This window comes from Dipodomys merriami, unplaced genomic scaffold (genome assembly GCF_024711535.1).
Source record: "Dipodomys merriami isolate MVZ:Mamm:240054 unplaced genomic scaffold, mDipMer1.0.p SCAF_12, whole genome shotgun sequence".
NCBI classification, from domain to species: Eukaryota; Metazoa; Chordata; class Mammalia; order Rodentia; family Heteromyidae; genus Dipodomys; species Dipodomys merriami.
Window position 1 is genome coordinate 2,547,164 of NW_027202493.1, and position 17,837 is coordinate 2,565,000.

The following is a 17,837-nucleotide window of genomic DNA, read 5'->3' on the forward strand; positions in this document are numbered from 1 at the left end:
CTAATTTGTAATAACTAGAATATGTCTATAATATTCTTAATAAGGGATCTCAATAGCCCAATTGTTAAATGCAGAAGACTAAATATAATGAAGTATCTCAACATGAACCCCTAGAATTGGAAACAAAAGGTTCTTATTATGTAGTGTATGCATTAATTTCTTTTGTTTTTTTTCTGTTGTAGTTTTCTGTACCCTGTGTCTTGCATAGAAGTTTATTTGATACAAGGAAGGGAAAGGGAATCACAGAAACAGCAGGTCAAAGATGATCTAATGCAACAATGATACCCACCTGACACTATGTTGGAAATGAACTATACAACTTGGAGGGGAGGGAAGTAGGGAGAGGTAAGCAGGAGAAAATGAGGGAGAGGGTAACAGTGTTTAAAAAGAAATGTACTTATTACCTTACTTATGTAACTGTAATCCCCCATTCAACTTTTATGTATATATATGTATGTGTATATATATATATATATATATATATATACACACACACACATATATATATGTATATATGAGGAGGAGTTAAAAACATACTTCAGGCTAGCTCATGCCTGTAATCCTAGATAATCAAGAAGCTGAGATCTGAGGATCCTGGTTCAAAGCCAGTCTGGATAGGAAAGTCTATAAGACCCTTATCTCCAAGTAATCACAGTAAAAGCCTGAAGTGGCAGTGTAGCTCAAGAGTTAGAGTGCAACAAAGAACTCCCACTCATCTGGTTGAACCACTACTAAATATCCCCATGCTGCTGATCACATATATGGTATATAACATGTGAGCACGGTTATATATTACAGACTGTGATAGACAATTTGCTCCAGGAAAGTTAGAATGAACTTGTGACTTTAAATGAGCATCATTATTCCACAACACTGTGAATTTCCGGAAATTATGTAATCACTTAATCACAATCAAAAAAAAAAAAAAAAAGAACCTCGGGGAAGAGAGGGAGGGAGGGGATGGTAGGGGGAAAACAATGGAGGGGGTAACAATGTTCAAGAGGAAGTGTACTCATTGCCTCACTCATGTAACTGTAACCCTCTGTATAGTATCTTTAGAATAAAAAAAAAAAAGAGTTAGAGTGCTAATCTTGAGCAAAAGGAGCCCAGGGACAGTGCCCAAGCCCAGAGTTCAAACCCCAGTACTGGGCAAAAAACAAGAACAAAAACCAAAACACCTATATCAGGACTGGGGTTATAGATCAGTGACAGAGTACTTGTCTAGCACGTGTAAGCCCTTGAGTTAAATCTGGGGAAAAAAAACAAACAGTAAAAGGAAACAAATTTTAAAAATTAACCATCCATCCAGCCATCCAAACAAACAAACAAACCAGAAAACCATCTACTTCAAATATTTGCTCCACATTTTCACAAGTCTGAGCAAGGATTTATCTGAGTAGATGCTTGTTCTGACTTGAGTGATTATGTATATTTGTGTTTATCTTACATATATGTCCCAATTTAAACACACTCAAGATTATTTAAATGCATTGAAAACTAAATAGTATTTCTTATTTGTTTATTTCTTCCAAGTTTGTACTTGTAGCTGCATAGGACCAGTTTACTTGTAAATCTAGGAAGTGCTCTTATATACATTAATCTGATACACACAACTCACTATTCTTAATTTCCATCTCATGAATTAATCATTAATCTCTAGTAACTTGAAAGCAGATTCAGGATGAGACTCTAGGCTTTGTGACTTCTGGCTTTTATTCCTACATTCTTTCCTCTCTGTTCCTAGATTGGTCACAATCTCCCTCAAAAGCCTCAATTACTTTTTGAACATGTTACTTTTATTGAGTTAGAATATGAGTAATAACAAGCAAATAACTAATTATAAAGCATCTTATACAATTTATTTAACTCAAGTAACACTGACAAAGAATTTTTATTAGGTAAACTTTATCCAGGTTCCTGAATTTTGTACTGGACCCATTTGTACAATTTCTTGTAAGATACATGAGTTATGCAAAGTCAGTTTAGCCAGAACCCTTCACCAATAAGATTCCTACTCCTCTTTCTACCATCCCCCTCAGAGTTTGCCTTCAGCAAGAACCTTGATAGGTTGATACTATGGTTTAAGGAAGCATCCTCAAAAGCCTGGGTGTTAAAAATTTGGTCTCCAGTCTGTGGGGCTCTTGGGAAATAGTTGAACCGTTAGGATGTAGAGTCTAGTGGGAGGAAGTTAGGTTATTGGGGTCATTCTCTTGAAGGAAATATTGGGACCTCATCTTTTCCTTTCCTCTCTTTTCTTCAAATCTCCACTGCCATTGGGCCAAAAGCAATGGAGCCAACAGGCTGTGGATGGAAATCTCCAAAACTGTGAGCCAACACAAACTTTGTGAATTACATGTCTCAGGTATTTTGTCAAAGTAATCACAAGGTTGACTGACACAGTTGTTGTAGCCAAAGTTCCCTTTTAATAGTTTACCATCACTGCTCCTTGGCTATAAATTCCCACTGCCCCTTCTGGTTTCAGAATTTAGTCCAATCTTTTTCCCTGCTGCAAGGACTCGTGGTCCTGAATAAAGTGTCTTTACTGTGTTCCAGCAAGTGTCATCAAATGTTTGTTTTTCTTTAACAGGGTTTCCTTTGTTACTTGAAACTCTTTTCCAGCCCCTTCTCACGGTATGTACCTCCAATGTTGTCCTCCATGTTTTTTTTCTTCCTCCTCTAACCCCTCAGCCATTGAAGTTTAGGCCCTCTATCTTCCTCTCAAACTTGCAAGAAATAGCCTCCATCCTCCAAAAGCAAACATGTGCAAATATAAGGAAAAGAAATAATAAACTATTTAGAAAATGGGCAGATAAATCTTAAAAGTTTCACCACAAATTTTGGTCAAAAGCTCAAGCCCTTATTGAGGAGGTAATCTTAAATTGCCTTGCTTTTCACTAGAAACACAATCCAGAAACAAGGTAGTGAGAAAAAGCAAGGTGAGATTGCATTACCTTGTTTTATTACCTCATGACTAAAACTTCTTGAATGAAAAGCCATATGATATTGTTGTATATGCATGTGTACATATATGTATGCATGTTTATGTATTAAGCAGTCCCCTCTATGGCCCAAAATACTAAATAGAAAATTCCAATAAAAAGCAATTCATAAGGTTTATAGTGCACGTTGTTCTGGGTAGTGTGTTGAAATCTCATAGCACCCTCTCCATCTCTTTAGGTATGAGAACCATCTCTTTATATATCACATCCACTCCACATCCACTACCTTCCTGTTGATCATGTAGTACCCTTTTTGATTCTCAGACCAACTGTCATGCTATTACTGTGCCTGTGTTCAAGTTACTCTTATTAATAATGGTGCCGAAGCACAATTGCATTGCTGGCAGTTTTAATACAGCATATTGTTATATTCTATTTTGCAATTACTGTGGCTGCTATGTCTTACTGTGCCTGATTTATGAACTTTTTCATGGGGATGCATGTATAAGCATGAGCAGAGCCTATGTACAGGCCCAGCACAATGTATAATGTCAGGCATCCATTAGGAGTCTTGAAATGTATGTTCTGTGAAGGACTACTGTATACGTGATACTCTTTACCCCTGGAGGTTTTAACAACTAAAATACCCAAACTGACTTAGGAATGAATGAGTTCTCAAGTAAAATATTCATGGAAGTCATAGAATAATAGAAACTGACTCAAGCTTTTTTTAATGATCAGTAGTTTGGTTAATGAAAGCTAGTTTAAAAATTGTTTGTGAAATGAAAATAGGACTGTCTTCAGAACTGCCAGGACTACATATAACACAGATCTCATCTTTTATTTGCCTCAGTATGCTGTTCAAACAGGTTTTTTTGGTCTCTGCTGGATATTAGACCATGGAAGTATAAGTCAACCTAAAAGCATAACGCACAGTAAAAACGAATTGCCTAATGTGGGTTGATAACTGAGATTTGATAGATTCATTTACAAAATTTTATTAAAATTTTGCTTTAGTTGGATATTTGTGCAAAATGTAAATTGGGCTTTTCTGTTAAAATGTCAAGGCTATCTTTAAGTACCAGTTTAAGAATATGAACTATTTTCCTTATTGTTAGCTGGCCTTGGAAACAAAGTATTTAGAATTTATCAAAATAATTAGGTTATTAACATTTATTTATTTTTATTTGTGGGCTTGAACTCAGGACGTCATTCTTGCTAAGTACTCTGCACTTTGAGTCACACTTCAGTCCTGTTGTTGTTTTTTAGCTTTCTTTTTGCTTTTTCTTTTCAGAAAGAGTCTTATTATTTCACCAGCTTTGAACTACCATCCTCTTACCTTTGCCTCCTGAGTAGAGGAGAGTAAAGGCATATACCACTGTGCCTGGCTGTAGTATTTTTATTTCTTAAGAAAAATTTTTTTCAATATTAAAAGTTCTCTCAATAGTAAAAGAGTTAATGTTGTCCACAACTATTTAGTATATTGTTTGGTACCAGTGTGGAAAAGACTCTCCAATCTTATGGAAACATGGTAGACTAGAAAATAGGCCTGGGGGGCTGGGAAGGTGGCTCAGTGGTAAAGCGCTTGCCTTGCATGCCTGAGGCCCTGGGTTCGATTCCTCAGCACCACATAAAGAAAAAAAGAAAATAGGCCTGGTATGAATGGAGCATACAGAATGTGCAGGTAAACACCAAGCTTGTAAGATGTTTCCAATTCAAATTTCCAAATTCAAACCATGTTCTAAAAAAAGAGAAATCAGTCAGCAAAGCCCACAAAAAAGAAACAGCCAATCAGCAAAATCCTCAGTAAACCCATAAAAGTCCGTCGACAGCCCAGTATCTGAACAGCAGCAGTGCTATACACCTCTGTTTAGCTGCCAACCGTTTTTCTGTAGAGATACCTTTTTGTTCTATTCTGTCTTGACAAATTCTTTTACCAATCTGAGGCTTCAAAAATACATGACAAAATGGTGGCCCTCACAGGGAAAATTGGTGGAATTCCTTCCTTTTCCTATGAGGACCTTCACTAGTAGTACATGCAGACATGATGATAACTGTGGGTTTCTGGCCAAAGTGATTCCCTGGTAAGATCTAAAGATCTCATCTTAGGTGTCTGGACACAATGACCTTCAAGGTGAAGGATCTACTTTTTCTGAATTTGTAGGGCCACTTTCTGGTGAAACCTCAAAACAAATCAACAACAACAAAAATCAGAGAAAAAAGGGACACTCATATGTGTCCACAAGGGTGAAGAGCCTGTCTATTCTCTTCCTTTCAAGTCTCCACTATCAGAACTGGTGGGACCTCTCTATCCTCACACTTGTACTTTCAAATCCTCTTATTGACTCCCTGAATTATATCATTTCTGCCTCTTTGGAAGGAGTTTTGATGCTGATACTGAGTCCCCCTTTTCTTTCCTCTTCTCTGGTCAGGTCTAGTCAGGACTTGACATGTGGGAGCCTCTCAACCCTGACAAGGATCCTCTCATCCTTGAAAGTCACACTCCAGTTTTGTCACCTCTCTGACTTATCAGGAGACTCATTCTGAGGTAACATCCAGATTTAGTCTCCAATGGGCTTTTGAGCCTCTTTTCTTCTGGTGGGACCCCTCAATGGGATGCCAGAAACCATCCACCAACATAGAACAAATCACTTCCATCCCCTCAGACTCACCACTGGACTGCACTCTCTGACACTGGAATCAATTTGATCGTCAAACTTTTCTTTGTGATGTTACATGGTTGACCTACAAATGGTTAGACTGAGAAGTCTGTCTTCAAAACATGACTCTTAATCCTAGCATCATTTTACAACTTGATCTTTTCCATCATAATTCCTTCATGTCTCACTCAGGATCAGGACCTCTGGCAGGGATGTCAAATGCAGCTGCCTTTATTTCCTGAAACTGAAGACTCCACTGATATGTTAGATACCAGGTTCTTCTTTGCCCTACTTGCACAATCCAAACTGGTTGATAGCCATCTTCCTTCTGATTGCTCAGGGGCAGCTGCCCTTCCTGATAGCCCTTGCCCTTCTTCCAGGTTCTTACAGGCAATCATCCTTAATTTAATCTCTATGCCTTCTTCTGGTCCTCCAGGGCATCTGCTCATCCTTCTTTTGTGGATAACTCTGTCCTTTAATCCCTTAAAATACCAGGTCGGGTTAAACATTTGATGTCCATGTGTAAAACTCCACAGATCTCTAGTTGATTCTCTCCTGAATCTCCATTATATTTCCCCCCAAATTAAGCCTTTCTTCTTATTTTCTTTCCCCTGGAAATCTATCACTTGGCATCTCTACTTCTACTGTGCTCCAAAGGAAAGGTTTTGTTTTGTTTTTGCTCTTTATCTTTTACGTGTGTGTGTGTGTATGTGTGTGTGTGTCTGTGTGTGTGTGTGTGTGTCTGTGTATGCACATGCTCATGCTCCTATGTGTGCATGCTGCTAGTTAATATCTAGGCTGACCCACAAGTTTCCCATTTGTCTTATCTCACTATTTATAAAGCACTTCCCAGTTTGGAGAAAACCCCTAAATTGGCTCTACACATTTCTGCCTTTGGGGACCCAAGCAAAAATATTTCTTGTTTGTTGCCTGCTTATGTATTGAGTGTAACATAGTCCATGTAAATTATCTTCAGGAAAAGAAGTGGGTTTCCCCACTTGTAGGGAGAGGACTGGAAAATGGTGCTGCCATGGGCTGGGGGTTGCCACCAGTGGCAGTACCGGTTCTAGGTGCCAGACTTCACAGTACCATGATGGCACTAGCATGACAGGAGGAGGTCCAGGCCAACTTGTCCTCAGGGAGAATTGTAATTGCTCTACGGTGTCAATAAATTAATTTATTTATTTACAGGTATTATTTTAATATAGCAGTCTATGAAATATTGGGCACAAACTTTCTTTGCTCTTGGAATTCTAGAAAACAATTAACTGATTAATTATTGTGGCTGATTTTGATGTATTGAGCTCATTTTCAATGCATGTTTTAGTCTTGGCATGACTAATCTGAAACTCTTTTGTGCATACGTAGGTGCTTGTAAGAACTTTTAGAATGGCTATTAAACTATAGTATGAATTAAATATATAAAACCTGTTGTCTTCTCTTAAACATCACTTACCTCATTCAGCCCAACTAAATCCATGTATACAGAAATTAACTCTTATATTCTGGACTAAAAAAAAAAAATGTCTTTTTAAAACACGAGTGGCTATAGTGGCTGTATAATTGGGGCTTATAATTTGGATTTTTAAAATATTTTGTTATTTTCACAAAGCATTTCAATCTGTTTAATTCTATCACAAACATAATTTTAATTTAACCTTTTTTACAATGTAAGGGCCTATGAAGAGCCAGGTGCTGGTGGCTCATGCCTTTAATCCTAGCTACTCAGGAGGCTGAGATCTGAGGATCACAGTTCAAAGCCAGCCTGGGCAGGAAAGTCCGTGAGACTCTTATCTCCAATAAACCACTACAAAACCGGAAGTGACACTGTGGCTCAAGTGGTAGAGCGCTCACCTTAAGCTGAAAAGCACAGGGACAGTGCCCAAGCCCAGAGTTCAAGCCCCACGACCGAAAAAAAAAAAAAAAAAGGCCTATTAAATGTGTGTTTGTAAACTGTTGCATTTTAAAAAGCAGTTTAAGATTGCTTTTCTTCATAGGTATTCATTAAAACACGAAGTCATTTGGTAACTGATACTGTTCCCTTGGGGAAAAAAATTAGTGTGGACCTAATACCCTTGGACAGCATCGTGGCTTAGAAATCTGGAACCTGATGTAAAAGAGACATTATTTCAGAACATCTTGCCTCTGCCCCTGGATTACCCTGTAGTTTAGATAACCTTTCCATGTCCTTGGGTTTGCAGAAGAGACCTGGTTAGGAATTAACAACCAATCAGAATTTTGTGGGACCTGATCAGTAAGGTGTCATCTTCTGAAGCATGTAATTATAATAGGGACAACTCATTAGAGCATAGCCCAGAGTGTAAGAAGCCCTAGACTCAGAGCTACCTAGACAGATTGCTATCTGGGGAAAGTGAGAAGGCAGATGACAGATGGAGAGAACACACAACAAACACACAGTAGCAGCAGCAACAGCCTTGAGCAAGATACTTCTCTTCTGAATTAAGTTCTTCATACTCACTGACCTCTGCCCTGGACTTCCTTCATGGAATTCCTAATAAAGAGTTCCTAAGCAGGCTACAGTAACAGCAGCTGGCAGTGGAGCTACACCACTAGCAGACATTGTCTGCCACTGAGCTGCAACACTAAGCAGCCATTGCCTACAACAGGGCTACATCCCTACCGGGATGTATTTATATAGCAAATGCATTAACTTTTTAAGTAGATGTTTTATTGGTTTTGTTCATATTTTTCATTGTAATACCTTGCAATACTTCTTTGTTGACATTCTGTGGTATTCTTAAAATGCTAGCATACCATATATAAAGCAGCCAAAATTGGACTTAAATATGAATTTCATTTAAGATTAAGAGTATTCTAAATATCTTTGCTGCTTAAATTTTGTTAAATAGATTCTTACTGACACTGATACCCTTCTGACCTGTTTGTCACTCCCTTCCAACTTGATGATTAAACCAAGTAGGATCTTTCATTTTAGCAACTAGAAAAGACCTACTGGGACATGTCTTACCCTGGCAACAAGGGGCAATTCAAAGACAAATGTTTTGGAGAAAATCATTCAAACAAGAGAGGAAGTTGACAAATTCCAAATGGAGCTACTTGCACCCAGCCTTCAAAAGTAAAGCTGGGAGTTTATAAAGAAATGGTTTATAAGCCTGGCTACCTAAGGCTAAAACCCATGCTGATCTACCTTCCAAGTAGACAGTAACTCACATCCTTATCTACCATCTACTGTTTCTATAGCTAGAAAACAAGCCAACAAACAAAACAAGCAAAAAATGCTACTCCCTCCAAAAACAAACAAAAACAAAACCCAGAAAAACCCAGATGCTCCCAGCCTCTTAAAATCAGGAGGGCTATCCAACACATACTTTTGCTAATAGGCTCAAAATTATGCCAGGTATAACAAGTAAAATAGAAAAAATAAAATTTCTTCCTCTGTGGTCTATAAAAACCTGTCACTACAAGTAGCTGATAATATCATAGCTCAAACCCTCACAGATTAACAAAAATCCATGATCCACAAAAAAGAGAGGCTTACTGCTACCCAAGAACTATTTTATAGAACTGGACAAGTTTTCAAATTAACTTTTGTAATTATCCTATCAAGCTTCTCAACTTAGAAAATAAATCACCCAAGATGGCTATCATGGGAAAATATCTGATTGTGGATGTCCTGGCTTCATCCTCCCTGGGACCTCTATTTTCTAGTTTATTCCTCTTTGCCCCTGGACCTTGCTTTACTAACCTTTTAACAGAATTCATTTTCTCTTACCTTCAGGCCATAAAGTCACAGGTGCTGCTACTGTGTGGGTTCCATTTTTAGGGGGGAGAGGGCTGACACTGGGGCTTGAATTCAGAGCCTTGTGATCTTGTCTGGCTTTCGCACTCAAGGCTGGTACTCTACCACATGAAGACATATGTCCACTTCTGTATTTTCTTTTAAACTGGTTAATTGGAGATAAGAGTCTCTTAGACTGGCTTTGAACAAGGATCTTCAGATCTTAGCCCCCTTAGTAGTTAGGATTACAGGCATGAACTATGAGGGCCTGCCTGGATCACCTTTTTCTTGAACAATATTAGGTGGGGTTTTTTTTGTTTATTAACAATCAGCTGAATACCCTGTTATGGCTTGGTAATAAACCATATCTTCTGTGTGATATGAGCCACTGAGCTTTTTGTTGAGAGAGGTTAAGATTCCAGGACAATAAAGGAAAGCAGAGATTAATAGGTAGACAAACCTTAACATAAATGTTTTTCTGAGTCCAGAGGGCAGAGAGTGAAGAGGTCTCAATGCTTGAAGTGTCTTCAGTGAGACTGAAGACAGCCAGTAGCAGTTTGAGATTTTCCTGGCCTTCAGTTTGGTCACAAATATTGCCCATTCATACATTAGTTGTTGTAATGATTTTGCCGAAGTCTATAACAAAGTGTATAGCCTCAACTTCCAGGTTTTGGGGAGGTTGGGACCAGCTTTAATCTCTGTGATTTCAAGGCAGAAGGGTAGGAGAAAACTGGAATTATTAGTTTGAAGTGTCATAGTCAGATATTGGAGGAAATTGGAACTCAGAATTTAGACCAGATTTCAAATAGTTAATATGATATCAAAGAAAATAAACAGGGATACAATCTAACATTGGGTACACCATTATTTTCTTCTGAAACATAATGCTTCTCTCTAAAATCATTCTCCTATCTATCAAAGATAATCAGAGGAAGCTTAATTTGTTTATAAAATGAATGCAATCGCATTAAACTGGGCCTAATTATTTAGAGAAGTACAGCCAAAATAGTGATTGACCATATATACTCTTTCCAAGTTTGCCTTTCTGGAACTTTCTGTGGAAAGAATTCCAAATTAAGAAGAGGTCTGAGAAGGGAGCATCTCCGCTTTGATAGATCTCGCTTCAAGTATAATGACAGACTCAACACTGGGGTTTTAGGTTCTAAGCCAAGAGAACTGCCCTCATTCCTCTAAAAAGTCAAAATGAAAGTGAAATCTACCAAATCTTTTGAAGGTTTGTCCTATGACTTTGTCCTATGAATGGTTTGTCCTATGAATTTATTGAGTGGTATAGGAGAGATTTCTGTCTGTATGTACCACAAAAACTTGTTAGGGAGACTTTAGTCTGTATGTAGAATGTAAAAGAACTCACCAAGCCGCAGGTACTGAAACAAGAAGGTAAAGGTTTATTTACCTCGTAAGAAAGGCAAAGAACCAGATACCAAAGGCACAACTGGACCTGAGTGGGGCTAGGGTTGTGTTCTACGCATGTAAGATGCAGAAGGATTACACTGCTGATAGTTTTAATTTTGGTTCAGCTAGCTTGTTCCAGGAAGCTGCTATGGTGGTCAGTTTCTCAGTGTTTTTGCAAAGGCGGTTGTTTGCTAGTTTGTATGATCCTTTTCTAGCAATATGTTGTCAAAACAGGATACAGGTAAGTTTCTGCTTCAGTTCAAGACAAAATAAAAGAGACTTCCTGTAGGCAAAATAGAGTTCTTTACAGAATGAGGTAGGTTAGCCTGATTTCATCCATGGCCTTATAGAACTGACAAAGACGTTTTGCCTGACCACACTTTAGTCAGGCTCCTGAACCTTCCTTTTCCTAGACTCACCTGTACATTTCCTTGTAAATTTTAGTTTTAGCAAAAGATCTATGCTAAGTCAGTTTATCAAGTGCCCCATTCTCACCTATTCTCGGGTGATGTCTGATCACATGCCAGGCTTTTCTTCAGCAGTTACATAGTCTCCTTTGCTAGTAAGGATCACGAATAAGGAGTCAGAGTTAAGCTCATTGTCTCTCCCATTCCATTACAGTGGACCTAGTATGTATCACTTATAATCTTTTTTGTCAGTCATGGTTCATGAAATCTGGGCATGGCCTTTTGCTCAAAGCTAGAGCTTTGCCATTTTGAGCCAAAGAGCCACTTCTGGTTTACTGGTAGTTAACTGGAGGTAAGAGTCTCACTGACTTTCCTGCCTGGGCTGGCTTTGAACTTCGATCCACAGAACTGAGCCTTCTGAGTAGCTAGGATTATAGGCATGAGCTACTTAGAATCCTTAAGTCTTTCTTACCATGATAACAAATATCCTTGAGAAGTACTTATTTAACCAGGCTTCCTAACTTAGATTAAAAATGACTGAGGTAGTTTTTATTTTTCTGAGTTCAATTAAATTACGTGTGTGTGTGTGTGTGTGTGTGTGTGTGTGTGTGTGTGTGTGTGTGTGTGTGTGTGTGTGTGTAAGTCTACACTGCTGCTTTTTAAGCAGTTTTGAGTCAGATCCTAGCAGCTTTGTTTGGTGTTTTAATAGGATGGTGAGGTTTTTATTTTTCAATTCAGACAAAATAAATTATAAGGAGTCATATGTCTATCATAATTTTATGCACCTAAAGTCCTCCTTTTCCTTGGTACTGGTACTGAGGCCTCACACATTCACTCAGCTTTTTTCCCTCACAGCTGGTGCTCTACCACTTTAGCCATGCCTCTAGTTCTGTTTTTTTTTTTGATGGTTAACTAGAGATAAGAGTCTCTTGTATTTGACTTCTCAGGCTACTTTGAACTTACTTGAGTACTTTGAACATTACTTGAGTAGGTAAGATTATAGGCGTGAGCCACAGGCTCACCCAGCTCTTACTTTCAAATTTTTATCAACTCAATATTTAGTAACATTTTGAAAAAATATATAAAGCATTTGGGAATTTCAAAACTATTTCAGCATGTCTCATAGGAAATAGCAATTTAGCACAACAGTCTTCAAAATGTCCCCTGAAAATCTAAAATTGGGCCCAGTGCCTGTGGCTCATGCCTGTAATCCTAGCTACTTAGGAGGCTGAGATCTGAGGATGCAGGTGGAAGCCAGTGTAGACAGGAAAGTCTCTGGGACTCTTATCTCCAATTAACCACTAGAAAACCAGAAATGGAGCTGTGCTCAGTGGTAGAACGCTAGCCTGGAGCAGAAAGGCTCGGCCTTGAGTTCAAGCCCCATGATCAGTAAGGAAAAAAACCAAAAACACCTAAATTTGGGGGTAGAAATTAAAGACAATAGCAGTCATGAGACTACATTTTTTTTTGGGGGGGGTCCGGTCATGGGGCCTGAATTCTGTCCCTCAGCTCTTCAGCTCAAGGCTAGCGCTCTACCACTTGAGCCACAGCGCCACTTCCGGCTTTTTTTCTTTTTGCTTATGTGGTGCTGAGGAATCGAAAACCCAGGGCCTCATGCATGCAAGGCAAGCGCTCTACCACTGAGCCACCTTCCCAGCCCCTGATTTTTACTTTTGAATTTTAAAAATTATCCCTAAGTAGTTGTACAAAGGGATTTCAATTTAACTTGTCATTTTATCAGTAAATGCATCTTGGTCAATGAAATCCCTTTTATCATTCTTACCATCTCTTCCAGCCCCACCCCCTCAGTTTACCTGGTTCTGGTTACCTGAGGTAAACCCTTCGGTTTTCCTGATTCTATTTTCACATACTTATATTTAATGTTATGATTATTTTGCTTACTTTCCCTCCATTTGTCTACTGCCCCCCACTACTACCATAAACTTCATCTCCCTGACAATACATGTTCTAGCTTCTTGATATTCATTTTGTTAAGCTGTAAATTAGTTGTTTAAAGGATGATGACTTTGCACTTGGGCTGACTTCTGCAAATTATCTCGGGGCTTCTGGATAAACAAATGCCATTGGATAATTTTTTAACAATGCTTATTCATTTAGGTATAAATTATATATAAATTTATAGATATAAAAATTATATATTTATAAATTTATACTGAGTTCAGTGACATTGTATATGTTTTAAGCAATTTTGTTTCCCTTTCTGAGAAGCTTTTATTCAGTTTCTCAGAAGAATGGTGGATTTGCATTGAGCTGGTTTCAGCAAATCATCTCTAGATTTCTGGATACATTGAATACAAAATGTTTACTTTGTGGAGTCACCCAAGAGAAATGGTACTTATTCCAAGTTTTGGACATTTCATGATTAAAGCCAGAGAAAGCTGAATAGAGTAAATTCTAAGTTAAAAACAACCCCCAAAGACTTGATTATCCAAATGAATGTACCACGAAGGCATCCAGGCAGGTTTTCTGCATCCCCAGGCAGGATAGGGGCACTGGGTTGTGCAGGTTCAACTACCAGGATGAATACTTGGTCACTGCTTGACTTATTCCCTCCTGAAACACCCTTTCCTTTCTTCCTCTGTGACAGATTGGATATAGTCTCTGAATTCACTGCAGAGGGCAGTTACCATTCCCCATAAACACATTTCCTCCTTCCTAGGCTTAGAGGCAGAATGGCCATGGGGAGGAAAGCTGGACTGTCTAGGGGCAGGAGAAGAGAATTAAAAACTCCTGCTGAAAAGATCATGTTCCCATGGAAGAGAGAATCTACTGTGGCAGCAAAGGCTGTGGTTGGGAATTGCTTCTAAACTGTGGTGGTTGGAGATGGGATTAGACACAGCCCTCTGGCCTATGGCTACACAGAAAACTCATTCAGTGAAGAGCTCTTTTCTGTGCCTTTCTTTGGGAAGTGACCAGGAGAGAGGGCAACAGTGTTATTGTGCCACCGTGTTTCTCGAGGAGCAAACAGTGAAGGCTGCAGGAGGTGAAAGGTTAAACATGGCGGGTGTCAACAAAATGAAGGGGATTTGGGGGAGGGAGAGTAGGTCAGCAGGGAATTGGGGGAGAAATGTGGGGGAGGAGAGACTTGGTTGCAGGTCCCAGAGTTGAGAAAAAACAGACTACCCCAAAGTTAGACCTTGCATTTGAGTGTTGCTGGCTGTGATTGGATCTTTCACCTCTTGCACATTTGGAGTTTAGCATTTGTCTCCATTCCACAGCCATATGTGCAGAAGACCTTCAGTAATTCTGATCCTACAGATCTGATTCCTCTAGAAATGTCTGCTTTCCCAAATACCATATTTTAGTTAACATGTTTGTGTCTGTATGCATATGATCCTACGTTTATATATATATATATATATATATATATATATATATATAATATTATTTATTTATAATTCCAATAGGGTAACTCCTCTGAACAATGAACTTACAATTTAACAAATTGAACATCAGGAATCTGGAACATGAGTTGTGTGTGAGGTGGGTGAGGGTCGGGGGGGTGGGGCCGATGAATGGATAGAGGAAAAGTAAGCAAACTAATAATAATCACTGTACATATGTGAAAATGGGTCTAGGCAATTTGAGGGGGTGAATGGGGTTGGGAGAGGTAGGAGACAATGAGTAAAGGGGTGATGCTGATTGGGATACATTGTACTCACAAAGTGACATGTTGACTTGAAACCCTTTTATACAACCACTAGGGATAATTTTAAAAAACAATAAAAAAAATTCTGCTTTTGGAATTGCTTTCAGTATGGTGGCTGGTGTAGTTTTTCATAGTACCTCAAATCATTGCTAGTTTTCCTATGCTAAGGGAATATTATTTTTTCTTAAACTAATTTACCTATACTCAGGTATGCTTAATTTTTGAAAAAAATCCACAATTAGAGTAAAATGTCATAGACATTAAAGATTGGGCTGGCTGAAAATGAATCCCATTGAAAACATGGAGTTACTAGGAAGTATACTTTTGGGGCTGCTCTTATATCTTTTTTTTTTTTTTCCTGAAAGTATTCCAAAATAATCTTACTAATTGTTAACACATTTGGGACAACTGTGGACCTTCTCAAAGTGAATAACCTTAATGTCGAGAGCATTTGTTTGGAAAGAAATATATTTTCTTCCCTGGGGCTACATTCTTTATAGTAAACTTCTTGAGGGCAGATAACAGTATGCTGATAAAGAAAGTACGTTCTGTTTAGGAGTGTGATAGACGTGGCGTCACTTGGTAAAGTGGACAAGGTTAAGTCTATCTGGTATTTGCACACTGATTTATTTATTTTTATTTTTTTATTTATTTATTTTTTTGGGTCCGGTCGTGGGGCCTGAACTCTGGGCTTGGGCACTGTCCCTCAGCTCTTCAGCTCAAGGCTAGCGCTCTACCACTTGAGCCACAGCGCCACTTCCGGCTTTTTTCTTTTTGCTTATGTGGTGCTGAGGAATCGAACCCAGGGCCTTGAGCATGCAAGGCAAGCGCTCTACCACTGAGCCACCTTCCCAGCCCCTGCACACTGATTTATTTATTTGGCAATGATTGTATTTAAAACTTCTCACTTTGGCTTATGTTTCCATATCCATAATATAAGGAAAAAAGAGATGGAGCTTGCCTCTGGTGACTCATGCCTATAATCCTAAGGTACTTGGGAGGGTGAGATCTGATGATCAAGGCTGGAAGCCAGCCTAGGCAGAAAAATTGAAGAGATTGTTATCTCAAATTAACCAGCAAAAAAAAAAAAAAAAAAAAAGAAATGGATGTATGACTCAAGTGGTAGAGTGTCAGCCTTGGGTGGAAAATAACAAGTGAGAGTTTGAGGGTTCAGTTCAAGCCCCAGTGCTGGCATACTAAACAATAGGGAGAGAGGAGGAGAGAAGAGGTGAAGAGAAGAGAGGGGATGGGAGGGGAGAGAGAATCTTCTTTTTTATTGGGGGGGGGGTCCAGTCGTGGGCCTGAACTCTGGGCCTGGGCGCTGTCCCTCAGCTCTTGAGCCCAAGGCTAGCACTCTACCACTTGAGCCACAGCACCACTTCCGGCTTTTTTCCCCCTGCATATGTGGTGCTGAGGAATTGAACCCAGGGCCTCATGCATGTAAGGCAAGTGCTCTACCACTGAGCCACCTTCCCAGCCCGAGAGAATCTTCTTGTACAATCCAACACATAGGGATGGTTCTGAATTTTCTTGTGCTCCAAGAAGAAAAAGAGAAAAAGCCAAAATAGGACCAGTAAGGCAAATGTAGGAGAAGAAACAGAAAAAGACATGTGTAAAAGAAAGGAGCCAGGAGAAAGAAGAAAGAAAGCAGGAAGAAAGAGAATGGAAAGAATGACTCTCATTATAGCATTGGTCAAAGTCAGTCTGATGGTCTCTAGTGTGTCTGGAAGACTGAGGGAGAGCTCAGTAGCAGGGCATTTACCTAGCCAAGACATGTGGATTTGATCCTGATGTGCCTGGAGAAACAATGAGATTTAGGTTTGACAGTCTTCAGGGACTTTTTTCCTCAAATGCTCTTGGGACACAATTCCAATGCCTGGAAAACCCTATGTTGTATTCTTTTGTGGCACTGCTTCCTGGGGCTGGAAGGAGGGAAAAGAATCTTTCTCTATAATAGAAAGTAATGGATTCCAGCTTCCTGCTGGTTATAGGGCCAATAGGGGCTTGTTTTAGTTTGTAGGAGTTTGTATGTGTCTTCAGTGTGATAAAACTGACCAACGTATATGAAATCTGTATATAACATTAAAATACACTATAACTTTCCTATCAGAGAATGTGGTAAGAAATCACGATGAAAGCAGTCAAGATATGAAATGCCATACCTAACACTAGCAGAGTGGATCCTTTCTTGTTGACCACCAGTTCCCACCTTCAAGCCCTAATTTGCCCTACGGTGTGATGGCTCTGGCTTCATTACTGGCACACTGTGGTACAGTAACCCCATTCTCAACCTCTAATAGAGACATGCAGCTTCACTGCATCTGATGCTAGACAGTGGGTTTAGCATAATACTTATTCTGGGAAACCACCAATGCATGGATTTCCCAGGAAGGCCTCAGGTATCAGCCACAGACCTGTTTTGTCCTTATATGGAGTGGGTTCCTGTCCTCCACATAAATGAGGTCTCTGTCCCTTTCCTACCTACAGTCATGAGGTCCTTGTTCCCTACAATGGGGAGCTTCCTGTCACCCACATGGAAGACGTCGCACCCAGAGAAGGTCCCTTTCCCCCCACATGGAAGAGGTCCCTGGCCTCCACATGAAGGAGGTCCTGTTCCTCACATGGAGGAGGTCCTCATCCCCCCACATAGGAGAGGTATCTTCTCAGGGAAGTGGCCCTATCCTGTCTCCTGACAAGGAACTAACAACCCTGGAGCCCGTCTAGAAGTGACCATTTTCCCTATAGGCTTGTCCCTGTTCTTTTCCTCATCCTTCACAAGTTCAGAGACAGCTCCCTTCCTGTACGTTGCACAGTGGCCCAGGGGGCCCAGGCTTCAGGTTCTGTTTTTCACTTAGTGGTAAGGTCAGACTGGGGTTGTCCTAGGGGCCAAGGAGCTCAGAGGCTGCTGGGTGAGTGGACTGGAGTATGCAAAGACAGTTTTCCTGCCCACCCCAGGCCTCACCTCCCCTTCTGAACCCTGGGCACTGG